The sequence below is a fragment of the Corylus avellana genome, chromosome 3, assembly GCF_965113065.1.
Source record: "Corylus avellana chromosome 3, dhCorAvel1.hap1.2, whole genome shotgun sequence".
Taxonomy (NCBI): domain Eukaryota; kingdom Viridiplantae; phylum Streptophyta; class Magnoliopsida; order Fagales; family Betulaceae; genus Corylus; species Corylus avellana.
The window spans coordinates 18942642-18960966 of NC_142492.1; positions in this window are offsets into that span (position 1 = coordinate 18942642).

The following is an 18325-nucleotide window of genomic DNA, read 5'->3' on the forward strand; positions in this document are numbered from 1 at the left end:
TCAACAGGCACAAAGCCCTTTACACCTTGAGATGACATAAACCTAGCTTTTTCATTTTTTTCTCTGCTGCTTTAAGTGGACACTAGGTGAGGTGCAAAGCCTCACGGAAACTCCTACAACCATTTCACATCGACAATAGTACATGGCCAAATTTCAAGTGCAACATCCGTTGCCAAACCAAGCCATGATACTTTTCTAATGCTATTCCTAATTCCTTAGTTTGGTATTTGAATTTTGTTACTTGATGTTTTGGTGGAAGTTTCAATATTGACTTGTGATGGTACCATCTTGATAATGTTAGTTTTCATTTCAACAAGGCATAGTTTTCAACATTTTTCCAATGATGTATCAAGCACATAATTACCAATGTTAACTACAAACCAAAATCATTTATATTGTATAAGAAACAATAAAAAGAAAAAAGTAAGAAGCTGGATCTCAAGAATACACAAGAAGATTACTATTTCATTTGTGCTCACCAAGGTGGAGCATTGCTTTCAAGTAACCATTTGTTTCTACATCTTCAATTATGTACATATATGTCTCAAAAAAAAAAAAAAAAATCCTCTCCCACAATCTAAATAAGAGTAATCTTGACGCTCTTGTGACATAAGAGTTATAAAAGGTTTAATAAACTATACGTAGAGTGCTTTGAACGTATTACCACTCTTGGTGGTTTGTATTGATATTTATAATCATATAAGTATTAGAGTTACAATGAAACTAGAAGAGTAAAGGATGAGTGCAGGGAATGAATTCTCGTTACATATGGTGACATTTTAGTGTTTATCTACAACTTGGCACTTGGTCAATCTAATCTTCTACTACTTGTGATTATATTGTTTAGTGATGAAGTCTTCTTGAGTGTGAGAGTCTTGAATGTATTCTCCATCTCTTGGCAATCAGTTTTGTGCCCTAACATCCCCCTCAAATGGAAATGGGAAGCAAGAACGTTGAGGTTGTGATACAGAAACTGAAACCGAGTCTCAACAATGGGTTTAGTGAGAACATCTGGAAGTTGATTTTTGCTGGGGAATAAACTGAATCTGGAGTGTTTTTTCAGTCAGTCGAACTCGAACAAAGTGGTAATCAATTTCCACATGTTTGTGTGCACATGAAAGATGGTATTAACTACAAGGCATGTGGCAATGATATTATCACACCATAAGGTGGATGTAGCTGTGAGTTGGATACCAAGGTCTCGAAGTAGAGATTTAATCCACATCTCAGCTGCGGTGTTAGCTATTGCCTTGTATTCGGCCTCAGTGCTTGAACGGGAGATAGTGGGTTGTGTTGTGCAAATTTATTTAATTCGCAAGTGCACGAATCGATTGTAGTTTAATGGATTGCAAGTGCGAGGTTGATCCCACAGAGAATTATATTTTTGAAAGAGCAATTTATATCTAAACTAATTAAATCCTAATTTAGTTCCAAAAGGGTTTTGATTTCGGTTTTAAAAATTAAAAGACAAACATAACCTAATTAAAATAAAGGGGAAACTTCACTAAGGACCCCCAAACTTCCACCAGTTTTGAAATACCCCCCCTGAACTTCAAAATCTCTCAATTTAGTCCATTGAACTTTCAATTACTTTCAATTTGGACCCCTCTGTCAGATTTTAAAAGTCACATGACGTTTATACCACTGACTTTTGTATAAAATTCCAACTTCTAAAACATTTTTTTTTAAAAAAAAAAAAAACAAAAATCAAAGATATTTTGGTCTATTTTTGAAATTTTAACGGCTAAAATTAACGGAAGGGTCCAAATTGAGAGCAATTGAAAGTTCAAGGGACTAAATTGAGAGATTTTGAAGTTCAGGGGGGGTATTTCAAAACGGGTGAAAGTTTGGGGGTCCTTAGTGAAGTTTTCCTTAAAATAAACTAAGAGATAAAATACTAAGGTTTGAGAATCCACACTCATCGAATCGTAACAACATACTTCCATGTTTAGCAATATTAATCTAAAGTTCTCACAATTAAAATCTTAGATATGTTTTACTATACTTCAAACAATTAATCAAAATCATCCCATATATCCATTCATTGCACAAATCACAAGAGGAATCTAATATCAATTAAATCATCAGATGTATCCGTAAATCACAAAAGATATCCAATCTTAATTGAAATACCAAATGTATCCGTAGAACAAATCACAAGGGATATCCAATTATTCAAGCAAATAAAATCAAGCAATCAATTATGTGAAATTATCTTAAATCATCCAGTGTATCCTTAAACCACAAAAGATATCCAAGAATCACTCCACACATTGAAAAGAAGTAAAACAATTGAAATATTAAACCAATAAAATTAGATAAATAAAGACTTCCATGAAAGTATTGATGTTCTTCATCGGTGAGGCTTCATCCCCAACCTTAGTTGGGAATTTAGATCCACATAAAAATAAAACCTAAATCTCAAGAAAACCTAAACTAAAAAGAGAAAAACTATAGAATTTTGCTCTCTGGAATTCTATATCTTTTCTTGAATGCAAAGAAATATATTTATAGGCTTAGGAAAGTCCTAGAAGCCCTATAACCTAGATAATTCGGAGGTCTGTCTCTCAGTCAAAATAGAAGTTGAAATCGGAATAGGATTCGTCCAAATTTGTGTCATTTAATTGCGGGGCGATTTTATCATAGTAACTGTCCGAATTAGGAAAATCCTATTTCACAATGAAATGTATTATTTTGCGTTAGATTTCCAATTCCGCTTGAATCGCTTCAGTCCAATATTTGAGCAGAAAGTTATGGGAAAAATACTGAGATGTGTGCAGAATCTGAATTTGAATCCAATCCGAAATCTTATCCATTCTGAAATTTAATCCAATCTGATCTTTAATCCGATTTAACATTTTTCTTGGACTTAGTTAAACTTAACCATATCATCTAGGTCTTTTCAAAATATGCTTTCTTCCAAACTTTGCATTTTTTTCCTTTAAAGCTGTAGTTTTTCTTCAATGACATACAAAATACTAAAAACACAAAACTAACACAAAACATTAAATAACGACATAGCTAAAAGATTAACTAATGTAAATAAAGGGGGTCCAAATATGCAATATTTGTCACTTATCAGGTTGATTTCTTGAGCTCCATCAGAGAAAGTTAGAGCGAAGAAACACACAATAAGCACCTGTGGATTTTCGATCATCTGGGCACCCCGCCCAATCCGCATCTAAAAAGGCCTCAATTGCGTATGCCCTATTGCGAGTTAGAAGTAACCCATGAGTAATAGTGTGTTTGAGGTACCTTAGAATTATTTTGACCGCTTGTCAGTGAAGTTTGGTTGGCCTATGCATGAATTGACATACTCTGTTAATAGAGGATGCTAAATCTAGACGTGTCAAGGAGAGGTATTGAAGTGATCCAACTGTGTAGCAGTACAAGGAATCATCTTCCATAGGGTCGCCTGTGAAGGTTGAGAGAGTACTTGAAGGCGACATTGGCGATGAAATTGGTTTTGCTTCATGCATATTAATGCATTTCAACAAGTCCAAAATGTATCGATGTTGCGAAAGTAACTTGCCTTTGTCAAGGATTTGGACTTCAATGCCAAGAAAGTAGTGGAGGTCACCAAGATCTTTTAATACAAAGTCTATGCGTAGGTCTTGAAGCAAGTCATCAATAGCTGCTAGTTGAGAAGTTGTAATGATAATATCATCCACGTAGATTAGAATACAAATAGTAACTCTCTCATATTTAAAAATAAATAAAGATGAATCTGCTTTAGATGCCACAAAACCCATGGAGAGGAGTTTGTTACTGATTCGGGAGAGCCATGCTCGTGGCTCCTGTTTTAATCCGTAGATGACTTTGTTTTAACTTACAAATGTGATATGGTAAGGATGGGTAAGCAAAGCCGGGGGGTTTGACTCATATATACTTCTTCAGATAAAAAACCATGTAAAAAAGCATTCTGTATATCAATATGCTTGATGGGCCAGCCAGTTGAGTATGCCACATAAAGGATTGTTCGAATTGTAGATGGTTTCACAACGGGGCTAAAAGTTTCTCTGAAAATTAATACTTGCCTATTGATGAAAGCCCTTGGCAACTAGGCGAGCTTTATGGAGTTCGACCATTCCATCAGCTTTGCGTTTGATCTTAAAAACCCATTTGCAACCTAACATGTTCTTAGCTTTATTGGGGGGAACTAGAGTCCACGTATTGTTGCTAAAAAGAGCATTGAATTCCACCTGCATGGAATTACGCAATTCTAAAATTTTCACAGCATTAGTAAAACAAGTAGGCTTGGCCAAGGTAGCATCTACAACCGAAAGGAGAGCTCTTTGAATGGGGTACCGCATTGTCCCATCCGTGCGTTGTTTGGGTTTGTTAATCTAGTTTTGAGCTCTTGTTACCATGTGGTGTGTACGCATGAGTGCAGGTGGTGAAGGAATGCTAGGACTCAACACATGATTAGCTTGTTCACTAGAAGAAAGGTTCGGTGAGGTAAGTTGTGGTGATACAACATGAGTTACCATGAGAGATGATAGAGTGGGTGTATATGATATAGCTTCAAATCTTGGTGGAGAAGGTTGCACCTGAGAGAAGACTTGGAGATTAGTGGCTGGAGGAGAGGAAACAGGTAGGACTTTAGGTGTAGGAATTAGAAAGGGAAATTGGGACTCATGAAATGTTATATCTCGAGAAATATAAAAATGACCAGACTCTCGGTGATAGCAGCGATAACCTTTATGCAGAGTACTATACCCTAGGAAAACACATGGTCTGGAATGGAAGGTGAATTTATGTGAGTTGTAGGGTCTGAGATTAGAAAAATACGTACAACAAAAAATTTTGAGAAAATTATGGTCAGGAGGGGAAGAGAACAATTTTTCAAAAGGGGAGGTGTGAGCTAACACAGGTGTAGGAAGGTGGTTAATGAGGTGGTATGCTGTTTGACAGGCCTCATCCACTATCGGCGAGTAGAGCAAGGGTGGTGTCAATGACAAGGCGATGCTAACGCTCAACACATCCTTTGTAGTGTCCCAGAATTTTCAAAGCTATTTAAATAGATTATTTTGATAATGATGTTATTTTAATATCCATTGTAGCTAAGGATTTTAATTCTTGGGAAATTTATGAGAGTGGTAATTAGAGAATGGTAATTGGTGAAATAATAGGATAGTAAATATGTAGCACCTCAGATTTTGAAAGTCTTATTTTAGAGATATTAATTTGATGCTATGATTATATTCATATTAGGCAATGATGTTAATTCTTGAGAAATTTATGATATTGTATGAATGGTAATTGGAAATTGGTAGGTAGAATAGTAAGTGGTAGGTGGAATAGTAAGTGGTAGGTGAAGTAGTAAGTGGTAGGTAGAATAGTAAGTGGTAGGTGGAATAGTAGGTGGTAGGTGAAATAGTAAGTGGTAGGTAGAATAGTAAGTGGTAGGTGGAATAGTAGGTGGTAGGTGAAATAGTAAAATGAGGGTATAATTGTAAATTGAAGGTAGAATAGTGTTTGATTTTCTCCTATAAATAGAACTCTTCTCCTTCACAATTTTCACAACTCATCTCCTCTCCCATCTCTTGCATATATATTCTTCCTTCTTCCGCTTTTTACTCGGTCTTTCTTCTTTCTAAGAGTATTTACTCAAAACAGAGAGAGAAAGGGCGAGACCAAGCGCTACAAGAAAGAAAGAACACAAGAGATAGCGGACTTTAGAAATTAGTTTCAAAAGATATACTAGTGGTGTTAGTCATATTGGAGCAACTGGATTCCTTCATACCACTTTTAGCTTCAGTCTAGAGGTAAGTAAATTCACTACCCCTTCTAAAGTTACTTCATGTCATGCTATTTATTCATTCTTTAGTAAATTGTAAATGATTATTTTATTTACGTATTATGAAGTTATGTTGCATGCATGAAGGATTTCTAAAAGAATTATTTAGAAAGTTTATATTTCTTTAAAGGCTTTTTAAGCACAACAAGTTTATATTTGGAAAAGTTTCCATTTTAAGAAAAGAAAGTTGAGAAATGATGATGATTATAAGAAAGAAAAATGATGATAAACCCTCCTACATGTTGCCCTAAGATGCATCAAAAGAAGTACAAAGAAAAGTACAAGAGATGAGATAAATGTTTATGAAATGAGGGCACATGTATGGAGGAGAGTATTTTTGGCCCCAAGATAAGATAAGATGAGAGTTCGGTACCGATACTCGGATGGAGGCGAAACCACTGAAGGAGGCTATGCCAGAAGGTGGTATTCCATCAACAGACCGTTGAGTGCACCAAGAAAAAGAGTTAATTGACGGTCGGGCATGGCTGAGGCCACAGTTCAGTGCCATGGTCACAAGGACCCGCAACCCTCGTGCACAGGGGTAATAGTGTACATGGGCCTTATTATGAGAAAATGATACTATATTTTCAACGATGATATGCTATGATGATTTACAGAGATGATTTATAAAGATTATTTATAATGATGCATTATGATGATGATTTATAAAGATGATTTACAACGATGATCTATTACTAGATGTAATAGTATGTATATGTTACGGGAGATGCAACCGTACATACAGATATTATTATGGCTAGAATTATATTTATTTGCGAAAACGATTTTCAAAACTGAGAACAAGGAGTAAAACTATTTATGGTTATGGATTTTACTTGCTGGGCCCCCTTTGGGCTCATTCAGTTTTATTTCTTGTTTTCAGGTAGAAAGGATGCTGGAATAGGAGGCCGGAATGGGGTGGGAATAATTATTAATTTTCAAAGTCTTTTCATATAAGTTATTGTAACGATATGATATTCCGCAACTAAAGTTTAATGTTTTCTAATTTCGCTTGTAATAAAATCTCTTGAATAATGTTTTATACATTTTTCGTATCCTTTAAAATCAAGTACTCTGATAGACCTTATAGATCTTTGCAAGAACTTTTGTTGTAAAAGAAAAAAAGTGGCAAACTCAGCCTTAACGGGCTGGGGATGTTACATCCTTGTTGTTGATGAGTATGAGGGCAAGATAAATGATGGATTATACTTATGGATTGAAAATATTTGGTAAGGGGGCGAAATTCCCCTCTCCAATTAGATTGCACACATTTGATTTTGGTATTGAATAATCGCTCAACCATGGATTGCAATTTAAGAAAGGTAGACATGACATTTGATTTATGTTGAATTGGAAAAAACCAAGTAAATCAAGAAAAAACATCCACAAATGAAACATAATACCGATTCCCATTTATTGAAATAACGGGGGATGGTCCCCAAACATCTAAATAAATTGAATCTAGAGGACTACATAATTTAGAGCTGGAATCATAAAATGGTAGTTGATGCCCTTTGGCAACCGAACAAGTGGAGCAACACGGAAGAGCTTTATTTATGGTGCTAAGAAGCCTGAATTTAGATAAAATGTGGCAGACGACACGAAGCGCAGGATGACCCAAACACCTGTGCCAGTGAGCCGCAACTGTACATTCACCAACCAATGCATAACTTAATCGATGAAAGTGGAGAAGTACGTAGGAATCAGTAGAGGCCATCTTTAAGTTGACCGTGATGAACAGGGATCTTTGTGTGACAATCCTTGATCACAAAATTAGAGGAATGGAATTCAAAGAAAACATCATTGTTAACAACAAATGGACGAACATAAATTAGGTTTTTACAAATTTGTGGCACAAGTAGAAGTTGTTTGAGTAAAAACATACAACGGGGAACAGATAGTGTTGCTGATCCTATGTGAGAAATAGACAAACCTTAACCATTGCCTATGTGAATGTGGTCTGTGCTCGAGTATTCCTCAGACATAAGGTTGAGTTTGTTCATCTCATTGGTGAGATGATGGGATGCTCCTATGTCCGAATACCAATCCTCGTCCCCAAAACTGGCCTTGACTAGCTTGGCAAGGTTACTGGCAATTACCCCAATTTAACCAACTAGTAGCTAAATTGGGAACTGCCCATCTAAGTATTATCAGAGTTAATGCATAGGAAGGTGAAATAAATCTAAGAAATCTATAAATCATTACGGTACAAGTATAACCCTCAAATTAAAGACATGGAGCAACTAATAAAATGAGAAAATTACAATATATCCCCCCCCCCCAAAAGTTGATAGCGTTTTTCAATTCGAATATCAAAGTTTTAATTTTTGCAATCGACCCCCCACAAAGTCCCAATTTTTTTCAATTCGACTAATATTATTCCAAAATTTCCATACTACCCCTAATTTTTTATTTTATTTTATTTTATTTTTTTTATTATATAAAAAAAAAAAAACAAATTTGGGAGTGCAAAAATGGCCAGATGGCCAAAGGGATGGCTATGGCCACCCCGAATTTTTTTTAAATTTTTTTTATAAAAAATAAATAAATAAAAATTAGGGGCAATATGAGAAGTTTTGGATACAATTGGTCAAATTGCTAAAATTTGAAACTTTGGGGGGGTGGATTGCAAAAATTGAAACTTTGGTGTTCGAATTGGAAAATGCTGTCAACTTTAGGAGGGGTAAACTGTAATTTTCCTTCATAATATAAAGCAAACTTGACAACAGCATGAAGATCTTAAAGCAAAGTTTGTAGTGGCAACCGTTCCACTCTTAGGCTCTAGGAACTAGCTCCCTACAAGAGTAATAACCGCATTAAGTCTAATGACTTAGTAAGTAAACCTCAAGATGGAGTATTACATGAGCCCAATTATTCAGCAGAAATAAACGTGCAGTTTTGGTAAACATTGAAAATGTGTGTTGTCTCCGGTAATATACCTTGAAAATATCGTTTCGTTTGGTAAAGGGTGGTGTACTCCTGACGGCAATCGCCTAAGTATTTTAACGCAGAAAAATTAATGCTTTATAGGTTATAACTATTGAAAGTGTATAAGGATCATACTCTACGTCTTGAAATCAAGTATTCAACAAAAAATAATAAGCCATATTATCAAACACAAAAACATGCACAACGGAAGTATAAATCAAACACATCCACAACACAAGGTTTGTTTACAAAGTGGAAAACCCTTGAGCACCTCAAGGTAAAAACCACTCCGAGGCAGCCAAACCCAGGAAACCACTAAAAGAAGATTCACAGTTACAGAATAGACGATATCCAGACCCTTGAGCACCTCTAAACTTAGTAAGAACGATAAACCTATCAGCTTGTCTCCATCGTGACCATCTTCAAACAGTGACTTCCTTTACCGACCCTTTAGTAGACTTTCTTCAACAAATACCAATCAAAGACACCATCTTTATCATCATCAAGTGACTAAGGCAACACGTCAAAGACTAAGACGCCAAACAAGAGGAAGGGCAGCTTCAAGCTATATCATGTCCCCTCTTGAATATTAATACCACCAGGACCCAATGCTAGTGGAGAAAAAAGAGACTTTAGTGAAGAGAGAGCTCAACAAAATAAATTCCCAAAGTTTGCAGTGAACAGTGACAGGAAAACTATTTATATGAGAGATATTTTTTTCACCACATCCTAATGGGACACTTTTCCGTTATGACAGGAAAAACAGATTTATAGATCTGAGAATTCCATGTCCTAACGAGAAAGCAATTCCGTTATGACGGGAAGAACAAATGTCTCCTCTTCGTCACATGTCTCGTCTTAACGCACTAGCTGACAGGAAACCAGGGAGTCCAACTTTGGTCCCCTTACATGTCTCATCTAGATGAGAAAACAGAGGCTTCAATTTTGCTCTCGTCACTTGTCTCGTTTTGACGAGAAAGTAGGGAGTTCAAATTTTGCTCCCGTCACATCATCGTCTTGATGCAGTTCCTGACGAGAAACCAGTGAGTCCAACTTCTGCTCCTATCACATCCTCGTCCTAACGCCAATCCTAACGAGAAACTAGGAAGTCCATCTTTGCTCTTGTTGCATGTCCCGTTTTGACGGCACTCTTGATGGGAAACCAGTAGCCCTTCAATTAGTCCCGTTACATGTCCTGTTCTGATGGAAAACAAGGAAACTTCTTGGAAGACCTTTAAACACTGGGAACACCCCTCAAACATCCCTGAAAGTTTTAAATACACAAAATATTACAAGAATAGTCATTAAATTAGGCCAATCTAAAACCTAACAAGTATCATATATGGTCTACCCGAAATATTACCCATTCTCAGCAGGATTGGCGCTATCCTGAAGGGCCTGCAATACAATGCCAGTGCCCCGACCATTGTAAGCTACCGTCCATAACACTAGTGGTCCGACTGAGTCCGACCTCGGGTAGCCCACGCTACTAATGATGTACGTCCTGTAGTGACAACTAGTTAAGGTTGCACTGGTCACGAAACAAGCATTGGATCCAAGGCCCATATAACAAGATACACATTTGACCATAGAATCAAGTCCATATAGTAAGTCCATAGCCATTATCCCGCACATACTGATGTACCATGTCATGCAATGCATTTTATTGACTAGTTATTAAAGTAGTTACTAAGTTATTATAGAAAGTAGACATACTCATATCATACGTGTGGTCAGTCAGCTGACATATCCGACGTTTTTAGGGAAAGTGTTCATAAGTGCTTACTTACCTCGTACGCTCCCTTGAGTCCTCCGACATCATGAATCCATGCTATAACGAAACACAACTTATCGTCACAAGCAGTATTAGAGAACTCTACGAGGTTCCATCAAACGAAAAGGAACTAGTAAGACCTTCGTTCCCTAGGGCGAGCGTTCGGCCAGGGGCTATGGTTTTGGTCAAAAATCCCCAAAATGCTCATAGGCTTCTACCTAAGGCTATGGGTTGGTGTCTCCTTTCCTAGGCTTAAAATAAACACAAACACCACAAGAAAACACAACAAAGAATCAAAGAGGTGTTAAAAGCCTTTTGAAAACATTCTTGGTTTTGTTAAGAAATGGGCACATCCAAGTGCAAAACATATTATTATGCAACTTTTAAAGAGAACAAGAACAAGGGTGGGTTAAAAACGTTTCGAAATCGTTCTTGTTTTACAAGAAAAAGGTACAAGAACTTATTATGGCATCTTTAAAACTTGCAACATTAAGATAGTAGTAACAACAATTAGAAAAGCATGAAAGAAGGATTAAAAATTCACCTTAGAAGACAGCAAGAGTTCCAAACCTTCTCCTTCTCCAAGAACACTCACAAACCTCACAAGCTCTTGAAAATCAACCCAATAGGGTTTCTCTAGGGCTCAAAGGGCATAATGGGTGGCAAAGGGCGTAAAGGGCGTGGGAAGTGGGGTATTTATAGGGTAGAAAAGCTGTGAGCTTCGTAAGAGAGTTTATGAAAAGGAGTGAGTGCTTGTGTACTAATAGGTCGAGCGCTTGTGTATTGTTCAATACTGGTCAAAAATGATTTTCAGGTGTACGATTGGGTAAAAACCATCGGTCAACAAAATAGTCAATTAGCGCTCGGCCTAGTCCCCACACAAGCGTTCGTGTACAGTAGCAGGCGAGTGCTCGTGTGGTCCCCCACTCGAGTGTTCGTGTACTGTAGTTCAGAAAGTCCAAAATTCAAAAAATGCTTATCTAGTTGTCCCTAGTGACCCAAAGTCTAATTAACTCTCTAACCAAGTTGTTAATTATTTTGGGTCACTACATTCTCCCCTCCTTATAAGAATTTCATCCTCAAAATTTGGTTTTAGTAAAAACAAGATCCTTCCGATGGAGAGGGCTTTAAAAACAATTGAAGGATAAGATGAAAGATAATGGTTTTAAAAGAACATATGGATGATAAGGTTTAGGCATGCATAAATAAACCCATGAAAAGAAAGAAAAGAAACAATCGCATACATACAAAATTGCCACCACCAATGTGGACTTATTGTGTAGCAAAATATGTACAAACAATTAACCAAGCAAAAGTCTATAGAAATCGCCCCACAAACGAGGTCGTCTACGTCTCCTGGGGCTGGGCTTCGTTGACCTTCGACCCGTGGTGCCTTGTGTACTAGGGCTCACTCTTCCCAAGTTGACACTCGGGCTCCGAATGCCATAATCTCTCACATCGAGTGGAGGTCCCGCCAAGTGACTATGAATCCACGGGAGTGATTGGCTTCCTGTGCCTTCCACATAGCCTGGAATGCCGTAAATAGTCTCCCTAGCTCCAAGGTGGAGCTACCTACGGACTGCTGAAGTCCACTGGGCATGCTATAGATGCGCTCATGATCAAGGCTGTTATGAAATTTTAAAGTACTCGTAAGTACACGAATCGTTTTGCAATATAATGTTGTAAGTGCGAGGTCGAACCCACAGGAAATTGTATTTTTGAAAACTAAATATATCTAAACCCTTAAATCTTACCTAGTTCTAGAAGATGAGTAATTTTTTTTGTTTGCGATAAAAAGAAAACATAAACTAAACAAAGCTAAATTAACCAAAAGATATGGTACTAAGGTTTTGGAATCCACACTCACCAAATCATAACAACATATTCTCATATTCATCAATATATATCCGAAGCTCTCACAATAAAAATCTTATGTATGTTCTACTATGCTACAAAGATTAATTAAATCATTCAATGAATCCGTTCTTTGCACAAATCACAAAAGATATCTAGTTTAAAACAAAATCATCAAATATATCCGTAGAACGAAACACAATGAATATCCAATATTTTGATAACATAAAATACAATCAATCAATTAAATGAAAAATCATCAAATGTATCTATAAATCACAAAAGATATCCAAGAATCATCCTACTAATTGAATTGAAGTAGAACAATTGAACTATTAAAACTCATAAAATCGGATAATATCAACTTATATAAAAATATTGTTGATCTTTATTGGTGAAGCTTCATCCTCAACCTTAGGTTGAGGAATTAGCTACACATGATTAAAATTAAAACCTAAAAACTAAAGAAAAACTAAGCTAAATGGGAGAACTACTCTGAAATTTCGTACTAAGCAGTCTCTGTGGCCTCCTCTCCTTTTTCTGAAGCTTTAGATCCTATTTATAGGGAGCAAAAAAACCCTAGAAACCCCTAGGAATCCCATAAAAATTGTACTTCAATCTCCTAGTCAAATTAGGAAGCAATCCTAGTACAAATCGAAATAGGATTCGTCCAAATTTTTGTTCTTAAATCGCAGGATGCTTTTGGCATAGAAAACGTCCAAATTAGAAAAATCTTATTTCATAATGATTTGTAGTATTGTGAGTTTGCTTTCCAATTCCGCTAGTTTCACCTTAATCCGATACTTGAGCTGAAAGTTATGGTCAAAATACTAAGACATGTGCAGAATTAGAAATTTAATCCAATCCGATTTTGACTCCAATTAGATAAATTCCTATTTAATCATTTCCTTGATTTGGTTAAATTTAACCACATCATATAAATCTTCTCAAAGTGTGCTTTAAGCCCAAAATCAATGTAATTTATTGCATTTTTCTTTGAAAACATTAAAACAAAACAACATCAAACAAATAACAATACTAAGGAATTAACATATGAAAATTTAGGGGCTCAAATATGCAATATTTGACACACATCAATGGTCGTTCGATGGTGTGGACGAGGAGGCTCTGTTAGTTGCACGTCTTCCTTGTGTCGCCCTCGGTGCTCGTGGTGCTCTTGATGCTCACTCGGCCACATGGAGATGCGACTTGCTCACATTGAGGTATCGGGAAGTAAACGCCCCCTTCCTGCGTGACAGTGGCAAGATTCTTGACTAGAAGGACTTGGAAGATCATCACGTGGTATACAAGCTGGTCATCGTCCTTACGGGCATTGACCTGAAAGCCTCCTTCTTCCTCCATGCTCTTCTGATGGGGGCGCCCATCATCAAAGCGTTCGACCATCTGGCGTTGATTGGGAGTGAGTCGAGTGGCCATGGGAAATCGGGGTTGGCCACCCTTGGCACCTCGGCGATTTGGCAGATGACATTAGGGGTCATAAGGATAGGCTTATCCCTCAGCCAGGTCTTGAAGGAATCTCTGTCCCGAACATATAGGTTCGCGTAGAACTCTCGAACTATTTTGGCAGCGGTTGGCCCACGTTGGTCACATCCATCCTTTTTTCTACAATGATGTTGTGGCTGTGGTAGAGAGAGCTGTATAGGTGCTCCGTTTTGGCGACTTTGAAGCAATTGCAGTCGTAAAGGTGGTCATCATCATCTAAGTTCAAAACCGGTGTTGGCCTTGACGAAAGGGGAACCATGAGCAGGGCTAGGGATTGGAGACTCGTCGGAGGTGGCCTCCTCGTCTACCTCCTCCATCTCAAAGTCGGAGTAGGAGCCGGAGTCGGGATCCTAGGTCTCCTGGATCAGGGATCAAGCCCTGTGGAATCGGGCTGGGTAGGTCGAGGATGATGCTGCTGCGTTTGCTTTGGTTTGTGCCATCGTCCTGCATCGGATTAAGAACCATCACTACCAATTCTATGTGCAATCTTTACAATAACTGATCTAACTATAAAAGTGGTAGCCCAGTCCTAGAAACTAAGATTCCCCCTATACGTATTAGGAAAAATGCAAGGAGATATTGGAAAAACATGGGGTGCCTGAAAATGAAAACTTAGTGGAGTTGTAAAGGGGTTGGTTTGTAGTTTAGAAATGGGTGTTCGGTTGCAAGGGTAATTAGGTCATTTCAGACTCTTAGGCCAGACACCTAAGTCTAACTAAGTGAGAGTTGGTAGGTTCCAAATGTCGGGGCTGACTTCAATCTCAAGGTTGTCTAGAGGGGTCTTAATAACAAGGATGCCCTTAAGGGCGAGAGGTGGGCAAGGTGGGGTTATCTAGGCGTAGGGGTATTTTGGTCATTTGATAAGAATACCAAAATTGAAAAAATATTTGTAGTGACCCTAATAATTAACTAAGCTTTGGTAGCTTAGTTAGATGGTAAATTTGGGTTTGGGTCACTAGGAATAGTTGGAAGGGCACTTTGGGTATTTTGTACTTTTTGACTAGATGTATTCTAGGGTTGCCGGATGTACGTACGCGGGGGGACCACCATACGTACGCCTGCAAATAGTACAAGGACGTACAATGGGGGACTACCGAACGTACGGTACTTTTTGAAGATCCATCGGATAATACCTGGACGTACGATACAGCCTTTGGATTGCTGGGCAAAAAGTACCGGACGTACACCCCAATAGTACCGGATGTCCGTTACTTTTGAAAAGCGTTGGTGAGCATCTCTAGCTTTTCTTCTCTATAAATACTAACCCTACCCTCGCCCTTTTCTTGTTCAAACTCGCCCCAGGCTCCCAAAATCTCTTATGCACTTTTAATGCTTTCTATAGTAGCTTGGATGTTGGTTTGAAACTTTAGACATATTATACTTTTGATGTTGGTTAGAGCTGGGTTTAGCATTCCATTATGTTTTTTATTGCATGGAGACATTATTTTGGATAGGTAGCCCTAGGAGGCCTTTTGGTAGGCTTAGAAATCGATGTGGGTGGATTGGAGGACGAATGGACAAAATAAGGTTCTACCTAAAACATTCTGGGCGAACATACGACACCGAGCCCGGATGTACTGTCAAAAGCGTTACAGAGAACACTAATTTGGTCGGCCGTCCAATAGCTCCTGTTTTCATGCTCTAGGGTTGTTTTAGTTAGACCTAGGACGAATAGAAGGTTTTCCACAGATTTGGAGGACCCAAACTTGTTGAAGGAGTACTCGGAGGATTTAATCGACAGGTGAGTTTTAACTCACATAAGGCTTGCTGTTATTTTTCATGACTGTACGTCTATTTTGTGTACCAAAACATGCATATTTGCAACTCTCACGATTTGCACTTGTTGATCATGAACTCTAGCATTTTCGAGAAAAATATTGTGCTGAATATGTTAACAAAGTGAGACTTGTAAAAAAGCATGCATGTAAAATACGGACAAAATAAATTGAATCGTGTGTCATGGTTCACCAGTATGTGTGGTATAATGGTCATGGGTTTACTATACATGTTAATTTCATGGTCAAATGTATGTGTTATATGGGCCTTGGATCCAATGGTTGTTTCGTGGCCGGCGCATCCTTAATGGGCGGTCACTACAGGACGAACATCATTAGTGGTATGGGCCACCCGAGGTCGGACACGATCGTGCCGCTAGTGTTATGCGTGGTAGCGTACAATGGCTGGGGCACTAACATTGTATTACAGGTCCCATGAGATTGTGCCAACCATGCTAAGAAAGGTTAATATCTCAGGTAGACCATACTGTTAAACTATGACTATTACCTATATCATATGCATATATCATATATTTATATCACATCTAATTCAAAACTATCATTATGGAACTATTGCATACTTTACAAAAACCAGAGTTTATTACAAAAACTGTCATGGGCATTATATGCGTTAACATTCACTAAGTCTTTAGAGTTACCCCTTTATTTTATGTTTTTCCATTCCATTACGAATAATTGTGCGGTTTAGCTAGCTTAGAGAAAGATGCGTTCGGAGCAGACGTGAGTGATCGCGCAGGATTTGATTCACGTAATTTTTGAGGACTTGGATTCAGTTTGGTTACATTCTATATGGACTGAGGGATGAACCACCCGTGAAGACATGATCAAGATTGTTATCTCTTTAGCTTTGCTTAAACTTAGGATTTGATCTGTTGATCTTTTGTTAAGACAATTATATTATGGGTTGTAACCTTATTTGATGATGGTCTGATGACCGGTACATTTGATGATTATCTTTATATTACGAGATATTTTGTTTACTTTGGTGTATGAATGTGTGGTTGTGTATGTAATGCTCTTTAATCCCATAGTTTAGAAAGTCTTCCGCTGAGTTCTCTCGTCTATGAGAGGTTGAAATCTCTGAGTTTTGTCCCGTGTGGGATAGGACTGGGAGACGAACCATGGGATCAATTACTAGTTAATTCACTTGCCCATTGGGGTCATTACAATATTAGGCTTCTTTGAATAACCCAAAAATAATGGTGACCTGAAAATGCAACGGCACCGAGGTAGTTGAGAAGTCATGAAAATTTTAGGTCTAGGCTTTAAGGGCGTTTTGGTAATTTTACATTAAACGATTAGCACCAAAATGAATGGTGCCGCCCTTGGGGTAGTTCAATATATCGGTGACCTCATGATGTGAGGATACCAGAGTAATTGGGTAATTATAGAAATTAGGGTTTAGGTCTTAGGGGAATTTTGGTAATTTTGAATTCGGACAAAACACCGAAATTCGTTTCGGTTAAGGTTGATGGCTCGAGGTGTTCGGTACTGCCCAAGGACAAGTCCCCAGAGTGGCGTCCTCAAGATGTGAGGTTACCAAGGTATAAGCGTTAGGGTTTTAGGGCCAAGGGCATTTTGGTCATTTTCAGGTCCAGACAAAATTTCAAAACTCAAATGGCTAGATTCATAGGTTAGGCTTTCAATTCAAGTGTTTGAGGCTCAATTCAATAGGTAAGCCTGACCCTTTTAACAGAATTGGGTCGTCCCCAAATTAGGCAAAAATACCCAATTTGGGAGTGAGGAGTATTTTGGAAGGATTTGGACAAAAATTCTAAAATCCGAATGGTCAAAAATGTAGATCGGGTTTCCAATTAAGGATTTGGGCTTCAATTGGCCCATAGGACCCACTTGAGATCACAAAATCAAAAAGAAAAATTCGAATTTAGGGCAAAACCCCCAAATTCAAAAGCTAGGGCTTTAGGTTGATCAAAATTGGTCAAGGGAGTGAGTGGTTTTGTTCAAAGGTCAATGTGGGGGTGTTTAGGTCACAACCCATGCATCAATTGCATGGTAGGGTCAAGAAAACACAATGATTTCAGATTTAGGGCAAAAATTCCCAAATCCGAATATGTGGTGGTTTTGGGAAGGGAAATAGGTTCTAATCACAACAACATCTATCCTAACATAACAAGTAAACGTCTAGATGTTCAATCCTAACCAAAAATCAAGGAAAGATGAAAACCCAATTCGAAAACTCTAAAATCGCAAAACGAGAAATTTCGAATTTAAAATGGTTAGAAGCATATACGTCGTTTAAAAGATGGAACTGAAACATAAAACTTAGGGAGACAGCCGAAAACGCTCGGCCGTTTTTTTTTTTTTTTTTTTTATGAAAAAAAAAAAGAAAAAAAGAAAAGAGGAATCATGTGGGGCTCTAGGTGAGTGCTCGTCCTTGGGGGCGAGCACTCGGCCCGAGACCCAAATTTTATTTTATTTTAGAAACCAGCAGTTCAAAGGCAAGATATTTTCTTAAAATAATTGGGGGTATCAAAACAAGGCTAGTTGGGCTCGACATGAAAATATATTTTATGAAATTTGAGGTACGAGTGAAATTCATTTTCTTTTTGAAATTCATTTTTTGGAAACACATGAGCATCTAATATAAAATGTACTGCTAAGTACGGTGCGTAGCCAAACTACCTCGTAACTGTCTATCCAAAATCTACC